Genomic DNA, 24,054 nt, shown 5'->3' with positions numbered 1-24,054 from the left:
ACGTGGCGCCGCCCCAGCCTGCCCCGGGCCGCTCGCTCCGGCACGTGGGCGCGGCGTGCACCCGGCGCAGCTGCGCGCCTCGTGGACGCTCTGTCCCCTTCCCCCTCTCCGCCCCGTGGCCTGTTTTCGTTCTGCTGGCCGGGGTTCCCCCCCCCCCCTCAGGTCTGGGAGCGCGGCGCGCTTCCAGCGCGCCAGAGGAAATAGGTCGGCAGGTGGCTGAGCGATCCGGTCGGGCGGGGCTGGGACGCTGGTGCACGCAGCGGAGGGGGAAGGGCATACGGGGACACGTTAAAAGAAAGTCAGAACGCGGGAGGTTGCTAAAGAGCACGCAGTGTTTTTATCTTTGGGGAGTACATAGTTCTAAGTGCCCGACGCTGCTTTTCCCCGCTCTCAGCATCGTGGACGTGATGTTCTGTGCAACCTCAGTAAACAGCCGGCACAGGTGCTGCGCGATGACGCCTTACTGAGGGCCACAGTGGTCCCGGGACACAGCAGCCACCTCCTGGGTGCAAGCTGTCTCAGCCCCTGGTTTGGGGCCCAGGCTCTGACCCCAAGCTGGGGGCACGCTCCCCTCCCCACTGGTCCGGGCCCCATGGCCAGAATGAATTGGGACCTTGGCTGTAACGGACTCTTCCTCAGGAGGGCTTGGAGTTAACTTGCAGAGTGACTCAGCTGGTGAAGGGTCAGGAAACCAAGTCCTAGGAGAGGTGCTTGAAGAACTGGGGATGTTTAGCTCAGACCAGACGGGCCCTGAGGGCCTGTGAGCCTGTCTGCAAGTATTTGAAAGACTCATGTGATCAGATTTGACTGGTCTCGTGCTGCCCTAGGGGACAGAACAGAGCTGTTTACAGGAGGTGAATTTCAGGTCAATTACAGAGACAGGGCAGGAACGAATGTTGGGTTCTCCCCGGGAACCAGGTACAGCTAGGTGTTTGCATGTATCAGTAAGAAAATAGCAGAGCCACGATTGGAATTTCGATCTGCTAGGACTGCAAAGCTGCTCTCTGCCTTTCGTGATGCATTTGTTTAATGGAATGGGTTACTTTGGGCGTAGTGCCAAAGAGTTTCTGCATCGCTGGAACCCAGTGGACTGGAGGATTCGTTCAGCTGTGTTTAGCCGTGTCACTGATTCTCTACTTGGGTTGAAGAGGGAGGTTGCCCCGGGCCAGACGAGGATGCCAGAGGGAGGAGGCCACCTATCTCCCAGCAAGTGAAAATTTCCAGCAGGGTACATCTCTTACCCATTGTGCCTGTGAGTGCTCTCCGCCTGGTTAAAGCAATAATCTTGACTTCGAGTTTAACAAATGTGATCACAGTATCCACCTGTCATCCAACGTCCTTACTGCCTCCTAGCCCTTCCTTTTTTCAAATCTGATACCCCTTTCCCTTATGCAGCCCTTCTGCCTAGGCCAGACTAAAAGTGGGACCAGGGCAGTAAGCACCAAGGAGTAGATGAGTAGATGCGCGAGTAACCTGGGCTCATTTCGGCCCTCTAGGCAGTGCCAGGTATGGTGTCTGGAAAGGTCAGGAGGGAAGGACCTGGGCTGCTCGGATTCGAGCTGTGGCCCTCGGGGTCTGATACTGCTGACCTCGAGCCTGTAGGGCAGATGCATGCAGGAGGGAACTTTCTCTGAAGTTCGGGAGTCATTTTGTGAATTAATAGTTTCACAAGAGGTCTTTAGGAATCTCCTTTTGTCTCGTGTGTGCAGGTATTGAATTGTCCAAAACAAACCCATAATAGCATCCCTGGAAGGAAGGTAGGAGTATGGAATGGGTATAAAGAGGCAATATCTGGTTTTTCTTGGCTCTCCAGCAGACCAGGTTACAGTTTCTTATCAAAACCCAGCCAGAAAATACCAAACTGAGCCTTCTTCTCCTGGAGGAATTGGCTGGAAGCAGAGTGGTCTCCTCTCTGCCCTGGACATAATTTTCAGAGATCTAGAAGGTGTGTACCTTCCTTTCAGTAAGTCTCTGGTTATTCCTTCCTAATCTCCTGGGTCTTAACGTGTGTCCTCTGCTTCCGGGGTATTAAGGTCGAGGAGATCTCCCAGGTAGCCAGTCCAGCCCAGCTAAGCAGTGCCTACATATAAGATTAAGATCGAAGCAGTGATGCAGAGAAGGTGAAATATTTGTGTCTGTCTGCCTGCAAGTACTCTCCTGCGTTCTCTCTCCTCTCTCAGATCCTTCCTTAACGATGATTCTTTAAGGGATCGTAGCTCAGTTTTCGTTTCAACTGATCTCAAAGATCTTTAACTCAAGGGATGGCATCCTAATGGTGGGCTTTAAGGCTTAAACTTAGGGAGAGGGTAGGAGCAAAAGTTCAGATGCATTGTTCTTTCCCTGGCCTTTCGCTGTCCCCACCCCCACATTGCCCCCCCCCCCCCCAGCACAGCTCCCTGGTCACCACCACCCTGACCCCGCCATCTTTGTATTCATGAATAAGGGGCAGACATGGAACCCCTCAGGCTCTTGCTGCAGCAGGGAGGGATAGCAAGAATGAGAAGTTGTCTCTGGGCTCTGCACGTCAGACTTCCTGGGCTCAGACGCCAGCCAGGTAGGAGCTGTGTGACCTTGGAGAAGTTCCTTCACCTCTCTGTGCCTCAGTGTCCTCACCTGTCAACGGCGCGGGGTGGTTGTGAGGATTAGGCCCCAACCATGCCTAATGCTGGCATATGCTTGGTGCTCCAGGCGCCGCGGCTGTGTGTTCTTGACCGGAAGGAGTCCTCAGTCTCGCAGTGACCGCTCCGTGGTTGCTGTCAGCACCGCTTCCGTGTGAGCTTAAAAGGGCTGGAGGACTCCAGGATGGGTGGTCGGCACAGCAGGTGCCCCTGCCCCATGTGCTAACTGGTCCTCAAACCAGGCAGTCTGCATGGCCTTGACTCCCACCCAGGACAGCCCTTCCCAAAGTGGTCCTTAGCGGGACACCTCTCCTTCCTGCCCCCACATTTCTCTACTAGGCTGGTCGCCCTCTCATACTCTTGCCACGAGGTAGCTGGTTGGGTGGCCACGTGCCTGGGGAGCAGAACTTTTTCCATTCTTTCTCATTCTTCTACCCGTGGGATTGTGATGGGGTCTCTGGTGGCGACGAGCAGAGCTGGATCTCAATTTTAGAGAATGGAGGAAGAAGGCGGCTCCAAGGTGGGCGGAGTCAGTGCGGTTGGTTAGAAGGGGTAGGAGGCGGGGCGTCAGCAGACCCTGAGCAGAACCGTCTTCCGTCTTCCCCTGCGGCTTTTGATGTTGTCGCTCTTGGGCCTTCGTATCTGTGCCTTAGGCTGCCTTGGAGGTGAACTTGCCCCTGCCGTCTGCTGGCGTGGGGACGCCCGAGGGGCCGGGAGAAACGGGATAGTTTGCTGTAGTCCAGACAAAAGCTTGCTAGTGTGCAGAGCCTTTGAAAATACTCGGGAACAATTTGGTACCCTCTGCGTGTTACGCCGCGGGGTGATATCTCAGCCGCTGAGCTCTTGCGTACGAAATTGGCCACAAGGCTGAGGGAGGTTCAGGGGAGGGTTGGTTATCGTTATTTAATGGATGTGAAGTTCCTCAAGCCCCTCCCAGCGCCTTGGGGAAAGGACGTTGAGCTGTCGATCTTGCTCCCCGGAAAGACTTCCTAGTCTCTATTTGTAGGAACCTTAAATTAGTCACATTTGGGGAATTTTCTTTTTTGCGTTGATTTTCCTGGACTTGTGTTGTGGTGGTTTTGAAGGGTGGGGTTGGGGGTTGTGTGCCCTGGGGGGCCCATCCTCTGGTTCTCTAATGAGGAGGCCATGGTTTTGGTTTCAAGCAGACGAGTCACAGTTACCAGAGCTCCAGAAATGGATGCTTATCCCAGGACTGTGGTGGTGGCATGCCTAGAAGCAATTTAAAAACCACTGTAGCTCTTGACTATCACCTTATCTTGAGCGACTTCTTGGTCGTTTGGTGATCTAGAAATGAGAAAGAACACTAAGTATTTTAACATAAAAAGAGAATCCCCAGAATCTCCCAGATTCTGCCCTGCTCCCCTCGGCCCCTCCTTTATGTTTTTTTCTTAGTCTTCCCGCAAGTGAAGTGCAGGAGATCTCCATTTAAATGGGACTAGAAACTCACAGCCACAAAAACTCCTGGGACTGTTGATGATGCCACATGGGAAGATTAGAACAAAAGTGGGGTGTGGGGGGCATCGCGAGATAGAAGGAGCGTAAGGAGGTGGTGGCCTTGAAGCTGGGTGGGTGCGGGGACAGAGGAGTAAGAACTTTCTGAAAAGAGGTTACTGGTACCAGTTCCATTAATCCAGGAGTCGGGACAGACAGGGCATACCCCATGTCCTTCTGTGGCCCCCAAAAGAGTACTTTTACAGCTCCCTTTTCTGTTTATTTTAGCCCATCCTTTTACACATAGAATTTTGGCTTCAGTTTTGTGATCTATACAGTATAACAGCACAGCAGCACGTGTATATAACTTACAACTAAAAACTGCCTTTTTGAGAGCTAATAGTTTGTGGTCAAAGAAAACCGGGCGGGGAAACAGCCTGTGCTTCTCAAATGTGGACGCGCAGGATGGTTGACGATGTTGCTAACATGCACACTTGGATTCCCTGGTTCTGGGCTGGAGCCCTGCATTCTGCGGTTGGAACTGACCCAGGAGGCATGAGATCGATGTTTTTCTTTCCTCTTTTTGCCGCAGTTTCGCACTTGGCGTCTTAGACGCGCAGGGAAACCCGGCGGCCCCCAGGGGGTCGGGGGCAGATGCTCTGGCTTTTCCTTTCCTGGAACGCCAGGGCCTTGCTCTTGACGCTGCGAGGAAGTCCCGTGCACCGCGGAGCAACTTGCCCGCATCCGTTCCCATAAGGGACGTGTCATTGTCACCTGTCACGTGGTGTCAGTTTGCTTCTTCCAGACACCACCTGGATCCCACTTCACAGAAAGGGAAGGTGCTGGGTGCAGCAGAGAAAAGCTGATGTCTGTGAAGTGTGGAGAACAGGTGCGCTCACCACACAGGCAGCTGTTGCCTCTCGCTGTTCCGTACCTGGCGGACGTCAGTGCCTTCCTTGGCTTTCCTTGCCCTCATTCGTGGCACTGGTGACACGGGTAATACGGCACCTGCTGCTTCTGATGTTAGCCAACATCTGCCGAGCGCATTTCAACACTGCTGCTTTAACGTGGCCGTTCTGCGGGGCCACTCTTCTGTCACCAACTTGCAGGTGAGGAAACGGCCCTGAGTGGCCGAGTCACGTATCTGAGATCACAGGGCTTGTAAGTAGTAAGACAGGGCATACTCCTCCGACTGCGTGCCCAGTGTTCTCTCTGCTTGAACCAAATCTGCCCATGTCCTGGGAGCCAGTGAGAGTCCAGAGGCCTGGGTGTTTGAGGACCTAAGTTCTCATTCGCGCATTCATCGCGCAAGGCCATGTACCTGGTACTCAGCGTTCAGGATTCGGAGATGAACAAAGCAGTCGGTGGCCTGAAGGAGGGGGATGGAGAAGCAAAGATGCATTTACCAGACTGCTGAGTGCCATACCGGGGTCGGGTCACTGCGCGTGGGAGGGTCTGCTGGCCCACGGAAGGGGCGGCAGGGAAGGTTGACTGGCCGAAGGGTCTCTGAGGGGTGACCAAGAGTAGCAAGAGAAAGACGGGGAGGAAGCTGCCAGCAGGGAAATCAGTAAGCCGACAGCAGGAAGTTTTCCTAGATCCGACCCAAATAGAGATGATGGTAATTGATACGTTTGAGACTCAATAAAGATAATCCTCGTGACGTGCTCATTAGTTGCCATGTCTTCTTGCCAGACCAGCTGGTGTCATCACGGTCAAGTGTCCCTCTTGAACCCCACAAAAATTGTTTCTTTTGAAATTGACTTTGCTTACTCCCTTTTCGGTTGATCAGCGTTTGTGTGGTGGGTCTTACTGTTAACTGGCTACATCTTTATGTTTCAAGTGGATTTCTTAGAGTTGGGCTTGCCTTTTCTTTTCACCCAACGTGATTGTGGCTTTGCATTAGCGTTTAGACCATTTACCCTCTGAGCCAAGAGCCAAAAGGAAGCAGATGGGAGGTGAGAAGGGTGGTTCTCCCAGCCTGTTCTGAGCCAGAGGCTGGATGTGGGTTTGGCCTGCTTGCTCTAAAGGTTTCCCCAGTGGGAGACCCCAGAGTCAGCGGCCTTCTGGGTGTGAGAGCTCAGGTTTGGGGGCGCTAGTTTGAGAAAGGAGGGGCCGGTAGACGCAGCCAGTTTAGAAACCACGCTCCCTGCCCTCATGCCCACATCCTGCCTTGGAAAGCATGCAGCTTTTCCCCTCGAATCCCCTTCTGGTCTGAGAAAGCTCAATGGCTTCATGATGACATCTTACGATGGCGAAGAGCTGATCGGTTTGCAAAAGGGGGTTACTTATGTAGGGCACACGAGCTCCGGGTAAATCTGACGGTGCTCTGGGCTGTGGCGCGCAGCCCAGACACGGCCCGGGGAGAGTCCCTTTGAAAACAGGTTTTCTGACTCCTTACCTCAAGCCTACAATGTGACAGCCAGGGTAATGTGACACGTCCTGGAGCAAAAGGGATTGGCCCTGGGTGTGGGAAAGGACCTCCGCCTCCGTGTCTACACCATGCAAAGGAAAGGTCATCCTCCAGGTAAACATCCAGGCGCCCCGTGGATGCACCCTGTCAGGGCTCAGTCATCTTGCAGTCCAGACACTAAGTTCTCAGGTCTCTAGAGAGACCCAGTGGGCAGTGGGCATGGGCTTCTTCTGGGTTAGGAGGGAGCCACAAGAGGTGTGATTTCCAGCACCTTAAGTTGGAGGTCATGAGCGGGGGTCTGCGGACCAGGGACACTGGGAGGGTGATGGGTCCCCTCGCTAGGGGTGGTTTTCCAAGGGCACGGTCGGAGTCTTCAGGGTCACCCTGGTGGACGTGGGGAAAAGGATAGACATGTCCATCGAGGCCCTGAGGACTGGAGCGATGTGCAGGTTGGCCCGAGGCCAGACAACTCGACAGAGAAGGGGGAGCAGAAGTAGGGCCTGCACCTCTGCCTGGCACGCGGGGGCCCCTGTGCCCTGTCCCTCCTGACACAGGGCCTCTCCCACGATCCTGTGTCTTCGCCTGGTAAGCCTCGTTTGGGCTGTTATCCATCGGCCATCACGTGCCACCGCCGTTCGGGTCTTCCCAGAGCCCCTCACTCACGGCCTGGATGCTCCCGGGTTCCCCCCGCCCCCGGACGCCCCCTTCTCTCTCGCCCCCGATCCCCCACCGCAACCCTCCCCTCGCCCGCTTCAGAGCTCACGAACCCCTCCCCTGCCTCGTGGCAGGATCGAGCCTTGTCTGGGCCCGTCCACCCGGCCCTGCCGCACCTGAGAACAGAAGCCGTGCCATCGCTGTCCTCGCTTGGGTCCGCGTCCCCGCGGGCCGGTGGCCCTGGAGAGGCAGAGGTGGCGGTCTTGCTGTGCTCGGGGGCCGGGCCGGGTGGACGGAGAGCTCGCTGAGAAGGCCGCCGGTGTTGCTGGTTGTGTGTGTTTTTCTACGCGAACTGCAGATGGCTGGACACGGGGAAGGGTGTTCAAGCTTGCGGGTGAGAACACACACGGCAGATGCGTGTGCGCCCCAGGAGCCAACAAGACGCCAGCGTTTGCCGCAGCGCGGAGATGGCAGCTGGCGGCCGCGGCCGGGAGGGATGCTAAGGGATGCGCGGGACGGGTAGGAATTAGGAGGAGAAGGGGTTTCTGGAGGAATGCTCGAGAACGGCAGAAACGTACGGGAGGAGGGATTTTGCGGGAAGAAGCAGGTCAGGTGAACAGAGCAGAGTGGAGGTAGGGGTGAGGGGAGAGAGGTTCTCAGGAACTCCTCCCCACTCCCGGGGTGGTGGGGAGCCCTGGAGGAAGCCAGGAGCCCGTGTTGGTTTCTGAGCGGGGGAAGCACAGACGAAGCACTGTTGCAGGAACCCAGGGTGTCCCAGGTGTGGGCGCTGGCGAGGGGTGGGAAGGGCGCGGCCTGTGGTCTGGGCGAGGCTCTGTGGTTTCATCCGGGTGGAGAAGGCAGCGGCACAAACGCTGATGACCAGTGGGAGCACCACACGGAAGATGGGATCGGGGGCTTCTTGGCCGTGGTGACTGGCAGTGCTTGAACCCGTAGGTCGAACGAAAGGAGGAATCGGTGGACCAGGTGGGCCTTTACCCCAAAGCCCGTCCTTTGCCTGCAAACCTCCCGGAGCCTCAGTCTCCCTGTGTGCAAGATAAGAGGATTTGGTCCCTGTGACTCATTCGGGTCTCGAGGTAGACCTGGTCTCAGAGCACATTTCGCTGACCCAGGCCTGTTTCCCAGAAAAGCTGAGACTTCCCTGACCTCTTCCTGTCTGGCCATACAGCCTACTGTGTCAGTACAGCGAAGGGGCCCTGGGGACGGCCGCAGTGCCTGGGGCGGCCATCTGGCCTGAGGTCTTAGGCCCAGTCGTCAGGTCGGTTTGGTCCCTGGAGCCAGGCTTTGCTGACACCGGACCGCAGTGCAAGGACTGAGGCCCGGGCAGGCCTGGGTGAGCCACCGAGCACTTGGCCTTTGTTTCAGGGCCCCTGGGCTGTGAGTGTCCCCTGAGGCCAGAGGGCTGGCGGGGGTGGGGGCGGGCCTGGGGGAGCCAGGGGGTGTCCTCGGCTGCGTGGACACGGCATTCCTCTTCCGCAGCCTTTGCGGATGGTGCCCGGGCGCGTGGTCCTTGTGTCCTCGCGGACCGCTTCCGTTTTGTTTCTTTTCAGTGGGGATGAATTGGCCCCAGCCTCCCTACGCAACACCAGAGCCACCTCTTCTTTGGTTTCCACACAGGAGGCAAAGGTCTCTTTTTAGCAGGGAGAAGTATGAAGCCGCTATTCAGGTGGTGATACGTGACTGACAAATTGTGAAATTTCGTCTCAGTCTTGCGATGTGCCCTCCTCTTTCTTGGCGGTTTTGGGCACTTTTGGGGACAGAATGCTAGGTGTAGCGGTAAAAATCCCAACGTGTCGAGCACTTCGGGTGTGCCCAGATTGTCCCGGGTGCTGGTGTGCATTCATTCACTGGCGCCTTCTGAGGTCTTGTTGCCCTCATCCGACCTTGCAGACGGCACCGTGGGGGTCCGGAGAGGACTCAGCCAGCCCAGAATGACAGCCAGTTACTGCTAGAGCTGGAAAGTGACCCAGGCAGTCTGGCTCCAGAGCCCTTACTCAGGAAAGGGTTTTGTTCCCACATGTATAGATCCACAAAAGTCACCGGGGAGAAAGGAAAAACACAAACCAGGCAGACCAAAAACAGCTTATCATGGAAACAGTTAACACTTAAAAAAAAATTTTTTTTAACGTTTTATTTATTTTTGAGACAGGGAGAGACAGAGCATGAACAGGGGGAGGGTCAGAGAGAGGGAGACACAGAATCTGAAACAGGCTCCAGGCTCTGAGCTGTCAGCACAGAGCCCGACGCGGGGCTCGAACTCATGGACCTAGAGATCATGACCTGAGCCGAAGTCGGCCGCTTAACCGACTGAGCCACCCAGGCGCCCCACGGTTAACATATTTTATGATATTCATAAAAGAAGATACTCCAGTAGCCAGGAAGCAATGAAAAGCCACTCGACCTCCTTAATCATCTAGGAATACGAATCAAAGCGATAGTCAGATCTTACTCTAAACCTGCTTTACACTACTCCATACCAGAACAGAGGAAAAGGAACTCTCATGTGGAGTGAAAATTGATATAATCACTTTGGAAAACCATTTGGCAGTATTTACGGAATGGATGCACGTACTGTGGTCTAGCAACTCCACTTATTGGTAGAAACCCTCCAAAAGTACCTTCACGTGTGCACTAAGACATGTACGAGAATGTTCCCAGCAGCATTACTTAACAGAGCAACCCGAATAGAAACAAGTCAAGGTACCATCAACGTGCCTAAATAAGCTGTAGTGTATTTATGCAATGCAGTAGTGTAGGTCGACGGTAATGAAGGCATCTGAGCTGCGAGAGACAACATGGAAGATCCTTCTGGGCAAAATATTGAGTGAATAAACCCAGACCCAACAGAACGCATAATGTGCTGTTCCACCGATACAAAGTCCAAACCATACAAATTAATCCGTGTTGTTAGAAGTTAAGATTCTGGTTACCCTGGGGGTGTGCACCGGCAAGGGGCATGGGAGGCCTCTGAGGTTCTGGTAAATGACCTAGTTCTCGAGCTGAGCAATGGTTACTGAGGTGTGTTTGTTTTGAGCATTTATCAAACTGCCTTTTTTTTATTACATTTCTTTAATGTTTATTTTTGAGAGAGAGCGAGCACAGGGGGAGGGGCAGAGAGAGAGGGAGACACAGAATCCGAAACAGGCTCCAGGCTCTGAGCTGTCAGCGCAGACCCCAATGCAGGGCTCGAACCCACAAACCGCGAGATCATGACCTGAGCCGAAGTCGGATGCTTAACCGACTGAGCCACCCAGGCGCCCCCCAAACTGTGCATTTTTACATGTAACACTTCTGTTTAACAGATGACTTGGGTGACAGGAAGCCTGGGTTCTGGTCCTAGTTCCTACTACCTGTGAGTATGTCCAGCAAATAACCTCAGTCTGGATCCACTTTCCTTAAAATCGATGGCTTGGAGCAGATCGTGGTTTGCAAATCTATCAGAGCTGCAGAACCTGGAATCTAAACATAGGAAGCAGATCACACGGGTTGGGATGAGGTCGGGAATGAAGGCAGCCCAGGAGCTGTGGCTGCCGCCTGGCTAGGGCTCCAGGAGGCAGGCGGGAGCGCCCGGACCGCATGCTCTCGAGGGGCTGTGTTTCCTGCACTTGGGAGGCGACTCGGGGGCTCTGGTACTCAGCCTACACGGAGGTACTTCAACCCTCCGTTGTTCTGTGATGGCTCCCCTTGTGACCGATTTCCTAGCTCTTCAGTAAACTCTGACAGGGTTGATGGACTCGTTTGGTTTTCCTCCCAGAGGATGGAGAAATTCAGAAGTTACTTGGCGACTGAAATGCAGCCATTCACATCTTAGTATGAATTTCCCTGATCAGATGTTTTTTCCCCTCCTACACATAATAGAGTTCAATAAGTTGGAATTCATGGAAGTTTCTGATGCAGGAACAGAGTGTGATTGGTGAGAGGGAGACTGGGTAGTGCATGCATGTGTCAGGAACAAGAGGGGGGGAGGAGGAAGGAGAAGTAACTGTGCAGGAGTGCGGCGTGCGAGGGGGCAGCTTTGAATCCTGATGCCACTTCCGGGACAAGCAGGGGCTCCTGAATCACAGGTGCGGCCCCTTCCCCACCTTCCCCCCGGGCCAGCTCTCCACACCAGCACCCTGTACCTCCCTCGAGGGTGCAGCGGAATTGGCAGGGCAGGAGGCTTCTGTCCAGTAAGCTGGAAATGGCAGGGCAGAAGCCCCCTGCTCGGCACCCCCAGGCCTTAGTCCTCTGCTTGGCCTCCGCCGGAGCAGGCTGGGAATAGGGAGCCTTGACCGTGCAGCCAGCGGAGGAGGGAGAGGGAGGGGAGACCCCTGGACTGTGCTCAGATGTGGGTGAGGTTCGACGTCCGGTCTGGGTCCAGGGCCAGGAGGGCAGAGGGCTGGGTCTCTGCCAGACAGTGCAATACCTCACCGGTGCCCCTGGGGCCCTGCTTGCTGCACAGCGGGGTCAGCCAGAGTGGTTGTCTGTCCCCATGAACCCGTCCCGTTCACCTGAGGCCTAGGAAGTGGAGCCGGCTGAGTGCGGATGTGTGCCCACACGGGCACACACACCCCTTCCCATCCCAGTGGACTCAGCCCTTTCCGGCCACACCTGCCGCGCCCACCGGGGACTTCCAGTGTTCTCTCTGTCTGTTGGGTGAAGTCCTGGGTGGGATAAGTGACCTCTCAGGGGACTTTTTTATCCCCGTGATAGCAGGCGGGAAGGAATTTTCTCTGGAAACTACCTAGTAGTTTAGAATCCTAAGAGTTTATCCAGCCTTCTTTGAGAAGGCCAACCCCGTTCTCCATGCTCAGAAACAACACAAACAAAAAGGTTTCAAGGTAGCTAAATGGCTTGTCCTAAGCCACGGAAAAATCAGCGGCAGACGGAGCAGGAGCATCAACTCCAAAGGGTTCGCTTGTTCTAGACCCTCGAGTTTTTGCTCCGAAATCTCTCCGGGATACCTCCAGACCCCACTATGCTTTTGTTCGGGAAGTTCTTCCCATGCATCTGTCCCTCAACAAGGTAGCAGGTATTTGCGGTCGGGTGTTCTGTGCGGCTTCCCTATTCCTGCACTGCCAGCCTGAAGCTCAGCGCGTGGCTGGGGCCGTGGCTAGGTGTGGTGACAAGGGGAATGGGAATCGTTGGCTAGCCTCAGGACTCACTCGAGAAGCTTTTATCAAATTGCAAAGCCCGAAACCCACCCACCAGTTCTGATCTAATAGGTCTAGCGTGGGTTTACAGACTAGGTATTTATTTATTAGTATTTTTTTGAGGGGGGGAGGGGCAGAGAAAGGGAGGATCCCAAGCAGGCTTCCCGTCGGCAGCTCAGAACCCGATGTGGGACTCCACCCCACGAACCGTGAGATCGTGACCTGAGCCGAAGCCGAGAGTCGGTCGCTTAACCGACTGAGCCACCCAGGCGCCTCACAGACTCGGTATTTTTAAAAATTTCCGTGGAGGATTCTTACACAGCACAGATGTGGAAAGCCAGCAATCTATATTGTGGTTCAGACTAAACGATCGGCTTTGCGTTGTTCACTCTCCCAGCCCCCCCAGGTTACCCAGCATAGCAGCCTGGCATCTCAGGTTCCTGAAACCCGAGATAGACAAGCTGATGTCAAGAGCCAGGAGGCCAAGTCTGGCTTTCCTGTGGACTCTAGTGGAAGGAATACTTCGGTGACCAGAGGGCCCCAGAGGGCTTCCCTGTGAAGCGTCACACTTCCTGTGTGCCTGTAAGGCCTTCCAGCTCCTTCCGTACTTCCTCATTTGATGTTCTCATTGCTTTGGGGAGGATTGCAGAAAGAGCCCGCTGGTGTCGTCCTTAATCCATTTACGAAGCATCCCAGGATGGGCTCAACTCATCCACTTTACACGGATTCCACAGCGTCCAGAGCTGATGTCTCTGACCTTGGCTCCATTTCCGGGGGTGCAGTCACTGTCGGGAGCCTCTGGCCCCTCTTTCCTGCATAAGACACGGGTGACACCCAGTTTGAACTATGAATCACTTGAGAGGCTCATCGTTTTAGGCAGAGCCATCCAAGTTGTACAATGTCTCCAGCGTCCCAGAGGTCACAACGTGACCTGGGACCAAGCGGTCCACTCTTCTGTTTCATATGGAAAGGGCTGAGCTGGCCCACGGGCTCTTCAAACGAGTGCACGCGGCGTCTCAGAGAGACACGCAGAGATCTCTCAGTTGTGGGACCTGGTGGAAGGAACCCTCATTTATACAAGTCAGCTGCTATTCGGTTAGTTGAGGGGGGGGTGCTCCCAGGCAGCGCCTCCTCTGGAGTGACATGGGGCTCCCGGTGGCCCTTCCTGCCTGAGGTTTCCGGCAGACCTTCTCCATCGCAGACCTGTGCCCTTCTAAGCCTTTCTTGCCTCCTTTGCCAGATTTATATGTATATTCTTTAAAAAAAAAAAAAAAAAAAAAAAAAAAAAAGACTTCGTTTCTGGAGGCCAGCAGGGCACAGATCTAATCTGTATTGGAATCCCTGCTGTGTGACCCTGGTATGAGAGTGTTGCCTCTCTAATCCTGGATTTCCTTCTCTGAAAGTAGTGACACTGTTACTTTCCAATGAGTTGTTGGGAAAACATTTGCAAAACTTGGGCACAGGGTCTGGCCCGGAATAAGTGCTCAATAAATGGTAGCTGTTTTAATGATGATTGATTGCTATTATGATTATAAAGTAGTTACTAGAATATTATATTATAGTTACTATAAAGTATTTTGAAATACAGGAAGGCACACACACAAAGCGAAAATGAAAATGAAAATTCGGGGTGCCTGAGGGGCTCAGTTGGTTAAGGTGTCCAGCTCTTTTCTTCCCTTCTTTTTTTTTTTTTTTAAGTTTATGTATTTATTTTGAGAGAGAGGGAAAGAGAGAATCCCAAGCAGACTCCGCACTGACAGTGCAGAGCCTGATGTGGAGCTCGAACTCATGAACCATGAGATCATGACCTGAGCTGAAATCTAGAGTTGGAGGTTTAACCCACTGAGCCACCCAGGTGCTCCTAGCATCTGACTCTTTCAACGTTTATTTATTTTGGGGACAGAGAGAGACAGAGCATGAACGGGGGAGGGGCAGAGAGAGAGGGAGACACAGAATCGGAAACAGGCTCCAGGCTCCGAGCCATCAGCCCAGAGCCTGACGCGGGGCTCGAACTCACGGACCGCGAGATCGTGACCTGGCTGAAGTCGGACGCTTAACCGACTGCGCCACCCAGGCGCCCCGGCCTAGCATCTGACTCTTGATACCAGCTCCGGTCATGATCTCATCATGGGTGTGAGATCAAGCCCCAAGTCGGGCTCTGTGCTGACAGCATGGAGCCTGCTTGGGATTCTCTCTCTCTCTCTCTCTCTCTCTCTCTCTCTCTCTCACTTTCTGTCTCTCAAAATAAACAAACATTTAAAAAAGGAAAATTACCTATTATCCAACCACCAAGATGTATCATTTCTGATGTGTAGAAATACCTAATAAGTTTTAGAAAATTAAGATCCCGTTAGCACTACTTTTGTGTATAATTTCCTTGTCACCACACTTGGCTGTTAGGAGCGCATCTTACATATGGTGCATTGCGGTTCTCAAAGAACTCACTTACATTGACAGTGACACCGCCCGTGTCCTCTGATATCCACGTGCTCTGGCTTTTATCTTTCTGTTTCTTCCTCCCTGGTGACGAGTTTCTGACGACTTGCTGTGGCAGCGTGTCACCGAAAGGGTCCTCACTCTCTCTCTCTGTGAGGGACCTTGGTTTCTGCAGAGCGAAGGACGCCCTTGCGAAGGGCTCTGCCTCTCCATGCCCGGCGAGTTCCGTCTTGCTTGGCGTGAGCGCGGCTTTCCCCACACGTCTTTGCCATTGCCAGCCCGGCCTTGTGCCCTCTGCCGTCTTTGGGGTGTCTTTCCATCTCCTCAGGCAGTGATCTGGGGCATCCCTGGGCCAGGACGCTGAGCGACACCGCCCACTTCCCTCAAGTCCGCAGGGAAGGGGGAACCCCTCCAGAAGGCAGGCGGTGGAGGGGCTCCCGGATCCCTCCGGAAGAGACCAGTCCCTTGAAATAGACCTAAGCCATGAGAGGCCATTCCCAAGTCTACCCAGAGGCAAGTGAGCACCGCCTCGTACAGTGGTGCCTGACCTGCTCTTTCTTCCTTCAACCTCCTCCTTGTGCGTAAGGCCTGGATAAAAACTAAAGGTGGGGCACCACAGCAGAGGGTATGCTCTGAGCCATTTAGCAGTCAGAGACGATTGGACGGGGAGGGGGTGCAGATTCTTTTCTGAAAGCAAGTTTGTTAAGGGTGGAGAGGGCAGCCCGTACAAACCGGCCACTGAAGGGGTGAGGAGGGCCTTGGAGGAAGACCGGAGCCTCCACGCTGTCCCTTCTGGGCTCATGTGTCTTCCCTCTGGTGTGGCTGGACTCGTACTCAGTCTGAGGGCCCAGCCAAGCCACTCCGTGGGGCCAGACCTCGCCTGGATGCCTTGCAGCGACAGCTTCTCCCTCTGGAACCCCTTTCACGGTGACGTCGTCTTGCTGACTATCCTTCAAGAGCAGGACCTCCGGCTGCATGTTCTGGGGTGGCCCCAGTAAGGCCGTTGCCGGCCTACTTTGCGTTCAGGGATGCCGTGAGGCCGACATCCAAAGCTTTTGGTGATGTGCCGTACAGAAGTGATTTTAGGTAACACTACTCTCGATCATATGATTAACATTTTCACTACAAAGTTCGCATTAGTAAAATTTTGATGACACCCGCAATGTGTTCGCCGGTTCGGAATGCTTTCGGCTGCAGCTAACAGAAAGCCTGACCGAGAGCGGCTTCCCCAGAGGGATGTCAGGTATTGTCTGTTATAAAGAGCTGGTCATATGGTCCCATCCACACTGTCATCTGCGAGGGGGAGCGGATGAGCCCCATCATGGCTTATCCTCATGGAGAAGTCAGCATGGAAAGCAGCTTTCTGTGAAATCAGGGATCTCTATCTCCCCCCCATCTGCCAAATCAAGGGTCAGTCAGCCGGGAAGAAGTGGGGTTGGCTGTAGGCACATAATGAGCGGTGTCTCTATGCAAATTGAACTAAAGCTTTAGCTTCCTATATTTTACAATTAACACACGCTATTCGATTTGCTTCAGTAGGTCAAGGGCAACGTGAATTTTCAACAGATAGATTCCAGAATGGCCTTGTCCGTGTTAGGGTTGGGGAGTGAATGTACAGAAACATCACTGATCTTGACCCAGTGCAAAGTGTAATACCTTTCTCACTTGGTTAATATATAATAACGTATAACACATGACTGTATATCTCTTGACAGATGTGTGTTGGAAAATGGTGTCCTCAGAACAGGATACTGTGGTAGAGACTGCTAGCGTTTCCCTAGCGCCCGTCCCCTCCTCTTCCTGAGTGGCAGCGCCCTGGGCAGTCAGTCCCGCTAAAAGACTGCCCTTCCCTAAGTTATCTTTCAACATGAGGTTTTGAAATATTAGCGATGTCTTGGTTTGTTGTAGAAGAACGTGGATCCCACGCATACAGCTTCTGAATCTGGGGAAGATCCTTGGGAAGTGAACGTCCGGAAGAATCGTTACCGTTTTGTGCGCCTCGTGAACTTAAACATCTTTTGGGTTGTAAGTTTTCGTTTTGAAATAATTTCAGACTCGCAGGAAATCTGCAAAAATAGTGCAAAGCATTCCGGGATAGGCTTCACCCAGATTTTGCGATTCTTAACATTTTACCCTATTTGCTTGATCCTTTCTCTCTCTCTTTTTCCTTCCCTCTTTCCCTCATTTCTTCTCTGCCCATCCATCCACCCATCCGCCCACCCACCTGTCCGTCTTTCCATCTCTCTATCAGTCCAACCCACCCACCCACCTGCCCTAGGTACCTCAGAGAAGTAGAATCGGACCGTATTTGTCCTACTGTGACTGGCACGTTTCACTCAGCATCACGTCCTCCAGGTTCATCCATGCTTCAGCACATGGCAGGATTTCCTTCCTTATTAAGGCTGAATAACATTAATACTCCCTTGCACGTGTAGACCCCGTCTTGTTTATCCATTCATCTGTGGATGGACCTCTTGGCTACTGTGGTTAACACCATTATGAACACGGGCCTGCTGTGTCTCCTCAGGATCCAGGCCCTTTATGTTTTTCAGAATATCGCTCAGGGTGGGCTTGCTGCTTCTTTATGATTAGATCCAGGTTCTGTATTTTACCTGAGAAGTTGTGGTGTCTTCAGCTTATCGAATCGGGAGACACACAATACTGCCCGGTCCCGTTTCTGGTGATATTAACCTTGATATCCTTGCATAGGATGATGTCTGTCAGGCTTGTCTGCTGCACGTTACTATTCCTTCTTTGTAACAGATGCGTGTTTCGTGGAGAGAGATTTTGAGACTCTGCATATATCCTGTTTCTTCTCAGATTTTCAGTCACTTGGTGATTCTTGTCTGGAGTGATAATTACTGTGGTGATTCCCAAGTGATGAGTCACAAATTCTGTCTTCCCTTCGCTCTTGGTTAGTTGGCATTCTGCCAAAAGGAAAAGGGATCTCATCTCCTGAATTCCCTCGTTCATTCCTTCCTTCCTTCCTTCCTTCATTCCATAAATCGTTGAATGGATTCGGGGGTTCTCATTTTTCTCGGGATTATAATCTATTACTGTTATCACTCATTTCGCTGCTCAGATTGTTCCACATTTGGCCAGTAGAACACCCCTTAAAGTAGGTTCTTATGTCTTTTTGGACGGAGGCTTATCATGTTCTCATTAACTCACTATTTCAACATTAGCGTTTCCTGTGCTCCCGGTGATCAGTTATGGGTATAAGTTAAATACTAAAATAATTGAAGTTAAATCCATTTAAAGCTGTGTGATGACCAAGCCCATCCCAGTGGCCAGAGATGTTCCATCTATGAGAAGCCAGCTGAATGTAGGGAGTACACTCATCTTGTACCCTAACCGCTGCGCCTGCTGTACATGCTCGGATGCTTTGAAGAAGCATCACCGAGAACTGGACATGGAGCCACAGTGTGTTCTTACCACCGGCGACGACAGACCGTCCTGTGCTCTCATTTGAACATGGTGCCCGAGTATAGCCCAGCTGTGGGGGGTTTCCAACACTTAGCCGGCATTATTTTCCAAAAGCTGCATTAAAAATTGTTGGCCTTGATTTAGCTCTATTTTTAGAATGCTTTCCACTGGGAGAAGGAAGAAGTGTAAGGGGAACAGAGAAAGGCCAGGATGCCAGCCCTGATGTGGCAATCCCAGAGTTGCACGTGCCGTGCCACGTGAGCTCGCCTTGCAACATAGGACCCATTCCCCGACTTTCTCCCCGCAGGCTCCCTCCATGCATCACCGTGACGAGCTTCCATACCGAACAGAAGATGGTCTGCATGTCCGTTTCCGTTCTCACCAGAGTCCTGGGTCAGGAGCCTCAGTTGTTCCAACTAGGGCCCTTGCCCCCATTTTGTGTGGGTGCTGGGTTGGGGGCGGGAGAGATGTAGTCTATCTGCTGGGGAAACTGAGGGATGGAGACCAGATTCCAGAGCAGTCAAGGTTAGAGGAAGTCTGTTCAGACATCTTAATCATCCACCTTGGGGTGGGCCAGAACTTCTCAGAAATTCTGGTCTTTGGATGGCCGTGGAGGACTGCAGTCTTTCCAAGAGCGTTTTGTTCATATCTGATTCGATCCTCATTAGCACCTCTCAAGGTAGACAGGCAGGTGTTACCCTCATTTTACAGATGGAGCAACGGATTGCCACATCGTGTGGCCGTCGCCCATGTCCGGGCCCTGTGGTTCCTGGAGTGGACCCCTTCCAGTCCACGATGTGAGCCACACTGGGTCATCGTAGTCAGACCACTCTTCCACAAACACACAGATATCGAACACCTCGTACGTGCCCGATGCTTTGGTAGGTTCCGCTGATACAGGGATGAACCACTGTCCCTGCTTTGAGCTGTTTCTAGTCTAGTAATTAGTATCAAGTTTCTATTTCATCGAGAACAATTGGGATCGTTGGAGAATGAGAGACTGAGCGACCATGTAGATGGCCCATCAGATGAAGGCACTGAGGTCCAGAGAGGGAGGTCCTGCAGCCCGGTATAGATGGGGTTGGCAGCAGTTAAAGTCACATAATATAGAACCAACCGTTTTACGGCTCATGGTTGAGTGGCATTTAGCACATTCGCAGTGTGGTGCAACCATCGCCTGTGTCTGGCTCCAGGATGTTTTCATCACTCCTCAAGGAAGCCCCGTCCCCATTAAGCAGTCCCTCCCCCTTCTCCCCTCCACCCTGCCCCGGCAGTCACAAATCTGCCTTCTGTGCCTATGGATCTGCCAATTCTGGAGATTCTATGTCAGTGGAGTCATATGGTACATGACTTTTTGTGTCTGGTTTCCTTCCCTTTAGCATAATTGTGTTAGTTTGCCCTGGTGGCCATAACAAAATACTCCTAACCAGCAGAAATTAATTTTCCCACGGTTCTGGAAGCTGGAAGTCCAGGCTGAGGTTTGCTTTTTCCTGAGGCCTCTCTCCTTGGCTTGTCGATGGTCGCTGCCTTGCTGTGTCCCCGTATGGTCTTTTCTCTGGAGTCCCTGTGCGTGTCCAAACTGCCTCTTCTCACAGAGGACTTAGGTCGGCTTGGGGCCCACCCTAACCTCATTTAACTTCTTTGAAGATCCTGGGTCCAAATCCAGTCACGTGGTGAGGTACTGGGGGCTTGGGCTCAGCATACAAGTTTTTTTTTTTAATTTTTTTTAACGTTTTTATTTATTTTTGAGACAGAGAGAGACAGAGCATGAATGGGGGAGGGGCAGAGAGAGAAGGAGACACAGAATCGGAAGCAGGCTCCGGGCTCTGAGCCATCAGCCCAGAGCCCGACGTGGGGCTCGAACTCACGGACCGTGAGATCGTGACCTGAGCCGAAGTCGGACGCTCAACCGACTGCGCCACCCAGGCGCCCCTCAGCATACGAGTTTTGGGAGAACACAGTTCCGATCCGTGACGGTGATGTTTCAAGGCCCATCCGTGTCGCAGCGTGCTTCAGCACTCTGCTCCTTTTCATGGCCGAATAATATTCCACCCTGTGGATGGACCGCGCTTTGTTTATCCAGTCGTCTGCAGACAGACGCTTGGACTTCTGGCTGTTGCGAATACTGCCGGTACGCCCGCTGTCTTTTTACGTAAAGAGGTGACTGGCATTGGGGGACGGACGGGAGACGGGGGCCAGGTAGGCCGTGCATACTGTCCCAGACACGGGTGACGGGCGGCTGGGTGCACGTCCAGCCTTCTGTATCAGGGGGTTGCTGGCACCGCTGTGCCCCTGGAAGCTGTAAATAGCACGGGCATCTGGCGAACAGCCGTATTGTCGTGAGCTTGCCACGGCCGGTGAAAGCTGCCAGGCCGAGGGCCTCCTTCGCAGGCTTTGTCACCGTCCAGCTGGTTGCACGCTATTCTTGGCATCCCTGCCCTCTTACCCACCATGACTGATGGCTGAGTAATGGTTTTCTCACCGATGAAGAAACAGCCTGAACTGTCAAAAACAACCTCAGCGCCAGGAGATGTGTAACATGTCCTCCTCCAACAGACCTGTGTTCGTTTATCCAGTGATACACTGTCAACATCTCTCACCTTCGGGAAGTCACCTGGTCTTTTTCTTAGCAGAGGGGAGTTTTCACCTGCGACATGGGAGAAAGTGTCACGAGGGTCGTAGAAGACCCTTAGACAGGAGACATCAGGGGTTCATAGCAGCCATGGTTTCTCCCTGCCCCACAGTGGGTCTACCCAGAGATGTCGCGTCAGTTTATCCGGGTCTCACTACCCTTCTGGATGTTTTCTTCAACCTCTCTTTGTTTTGTGTCTATAAAATGCTGTCATTGGGAAACTATTCTGGCAAGGAACAAAGCCACGAGTGTCCTAGGGCATATGTCCATGCTTATAATGAAAAGAGGCCAGATGGAGGTGTGAGGCTGAGAACGGGCCGGCCCCTCAGCCGTGCCCTCTCGGGTGGCTGGCTCTGCCTGCATGGGCCTGTGTGGCCGAGGGTCGGGTCCTCAGATGCTTCTCTGTAGAATTGGGTTTTAGCAGCGCATCCAGAGAGGGCCCAGCTTTGGGAGACCGAGTCACAAACCGAGCTGGCAAGACAGCGGTATATAAATATAGATTGCCCGCTTGGTACGTTTCCAAGAGGATTAGGTGGCAACTACTGCTTGGGGTAGAACGTTCAAGGCAGCTCGCCAGGAAATGCTCTGTGAGAGAAGGTAAGTGGTGGTTCTCTCTGCGAGAGAAGGCGAGTGATAATTAGAAGGCTAGTGTGCACGGTGGAACAGAGGAAGGAGAAAGTGGGGGTGACTGGTATGGCCACTCATAGAGCCTCAACAGCCCGGGACATCAGTTCCTCAGTGAATTATCCATGAAGTTATTCTCACTGCAGACGATAGCTTTCTTCGTGATATGAGGGCCCCTTCCCGCTTCATTTGGCTCAGTTACGGGTTCCAACATCCAGCTCTTTTTCTGCCCCCCGCCTCTTGTTTTCAAGCCTTTGAGAGGAATTTTCCAGAATAAAGCTTTCTGGTCTGCCCTCCTCTTTCAGTTTTGCAAGGATAAACACTATCTGGGGGAGGGAGGGAAGAGGAATTGTGAGCCAAGTTGTTTGAAACATATCTCCATGCAGGGGCCTGTCTCTTAAGCTCTCATTCACCCCCTCTTCCTTATGAATCCAGACCAGGGATTTTGAAACTTATGATTATTCCAATGATCCCAAGATCATTGCCTGCCTGCTATAACCTGTTCTTAGCACAGCAACCAAAGGCCACTCTTCAAACGCATTTCCATTCGGTCAACCCGTGTTTGCCGAGAGCTCACCGTGGACGTGTCTCTGGTCCAGACACCCAGGATGGCTACATCCGTGAACACGAATGTGTTCATGGATATGGCCTCCCTGCCCTAGCGGGTCGTATCCTGCCGCCTGGTTCTGGGCCCACCCCCCACCTCCACCCCACTCGCCCCGGCCCTACCCCAGATCAAGCTCCCTATTCCTAGAGCCTTTGTTCCTCTTTCCTGGGATGGTTCTTACTCTAGGTATCTGGAAGGGTGGTCGCAGATGTAGGCTAAAACACGGAATGTAAAACACCTCAATTTGTTACAACATGATGAAATGACAATGTTTGGGATCTGTGATTTTAGTTAACTAAAACATATAACTGATAGTAGTTTCACCTGTTTCTTTTTACCGCTAGAAAGTCGTAAGCTACGATTGTAGGCCCTAGGGGAGCGCTGCCCTCATAGAGATGTCATGCTATTGACAACCTGGATGAAGCAGCCATTCTGTAAAAATATGCTATTAATGGGGTGCCTGGGGGGGCTCAGTTGGCTGAGTGTCTGACTTCGGCTCAGGTCATGATCTCATGAGTTCATGAGTTCGAGTCCTGCATCGGGCTCTGCGCTGACAATGCGGAGCCTGCTTGGGATTCTCTCTCTCTCTCTCTCTCTCTCTCTCTCTCTCAAAAATAAATAAACATTTAAAAAGTTTATTATTGGGGCGCCCGCGTGGCTCTGTCGGTTAAGCGTCTAACTTCGGTTCAGGTCATGATCTCATGGTCTGTGGGTTCGAGCCCCATGTTGGGCTCTGCGCTGACAGCTCGGAGCCTGGAACCTGCTTCAGATTCTGTGTCTCCCTCTCTCTCTGTCCCTCCCCCACTCACACTCTGTCTCTCTCCCTCTCTCAAAAATAAATAAACATTAAAAAAATGTATTATTAACAATAGAAATTTGGGGTTTCTCTAATAATTTGAATAATGTAGATGTAGGAGTATTTCTTCTTTCCCTTTACTAAATTAGGACCTCTTAAAACCTTGGAGAAGTACACAAGCACCCCAAGGTCTCCTCTGCCTCTTTTTTATTTTTTTTAAGGCCGATGCAGTTTTATTGCACAAAACTGTCATCTCTTTCTAAATGTACTCTCCTGTGCTGGCGGCCACGAGCCTATCCTACATGGAAAGGTGGGGTGCCTGCGGAAATACAAAGGTGTGTGACTCTTGGCCAGGGTCGGGGGGGCTGGCATTGTTTGATGATTCTTCGTCTTATTTCCACATCATAGCCAAATACTAAGTAATTTTGAGAGCGTCGTCAAAGCCACTCAGATTCAAGATTTTACCATGGGCATCGTTACTGGGAAGGAAATCTCACTTGGAAGGTGATTGAGTTTGGAGAAAGTTGAACGAATACCAGGCTAGTCGATGATCATGTTTTTTTATTCCTCGGCTCATTAGCCATGTGATCACAGGCGAGTAATTTAATACTTCTGAACCTCAGGTTCAGTAGCTGTAAGGAAAAAAAGGTAGGAATGAGTGAGCGTGTGTGTGCGTGTGCGCACGCTGTGTGGGCCCTGCGACGTTCAGAAGTGAAATCATAGTTCTGACAAGGACCGCATCTTACTTGTCCTTAGACTCCGTGGGGCAGCGGCTGTCCATGAATACTTGTGGCGTGTAGGAAGAAATCAGAGCTGTCGATTTTGTTTCGTGTGTCCTCTTGAACTCGGAGAAAAACGGAAGAACCCCGAGATGAACATGGAATTGCCAGTTAACGTGTCCCCATCAGGTGCAGACTTTTCTCACTGTCGCAGACGGACCTACCCATGGCCGGCTCTCACCTACCACCTCTCTCTTAGCTCCCTGCTTTTATTCTACTACATGTATATTCCCTGCTCTGGTCTTAAGTTACAAGCTCTTGGGCGTGGGAGCTTTTTCTCTTGCAATACTCATTGTGACGCTGGGCACAGAACACCATGATGACAGCTATGTGCCCACCCACTCCTCTTGCCTGGCTGGACCCCAGATCATTGAGATCCCAGTGCAGCCTGCTCTTGGAGCATCTGACACACTGTCACCGCTGTGAGTGTCTAATAAATGCTGGGCACCCCAAGACGGGCAGCGACCTTC

The 24,054-nt window shown here is 52.6% G+C and overlaps 1 protein-coding gene and 1 long non-coding RNA gene across 4 annotated transcripts in view; both read left to right on the top strand.

Moving 5' to 3' along the window:
- Positions 1-24,054, top strand: part of PFKFB3 (6-phosphofructo-2-kinase/fructose-2,6-biphosphatase 3) — a 79,683-nt gene that overhangs the window by 24,338 nt on the left and 31,291 nt on the right. The gene's annotated exons all lie outside the window — the stretch shown is intronic.
- Positions 34-24,054, top strand: LOC121014857 (uncharacterized). Its single transcript, XR_005783467.1, has 2 exons — positions 34-8,118; positions 23,562-24,054. It is a non-coding gene; the product is annotated as an uncharacterized LOC121014857 (long non-coding RNA).

Source organism: Herpailurus yagouaroundi, unplaced genomic scaffold (genome assembly GCF_014898765.1).
Source record: "Herpailurus yagouaroundi ecotype Mexico unplaced genomic scaffold, PumYag 203, whole genome shotgun sequence".
In the NCBI taxonomy this organism is placed as follows: domain Eukaryota; kingdom Metazoa; phylum Chordata; class Mammalia; order Carnivora; family Felidae; genus Herpailurus; species Herpailurus yagouaroundi.
The sequence above is the reverse complement of the archived record's forward strand: the minus strand, read 5'-3'. Positions and strand labels throughout refer to the sequence as shown.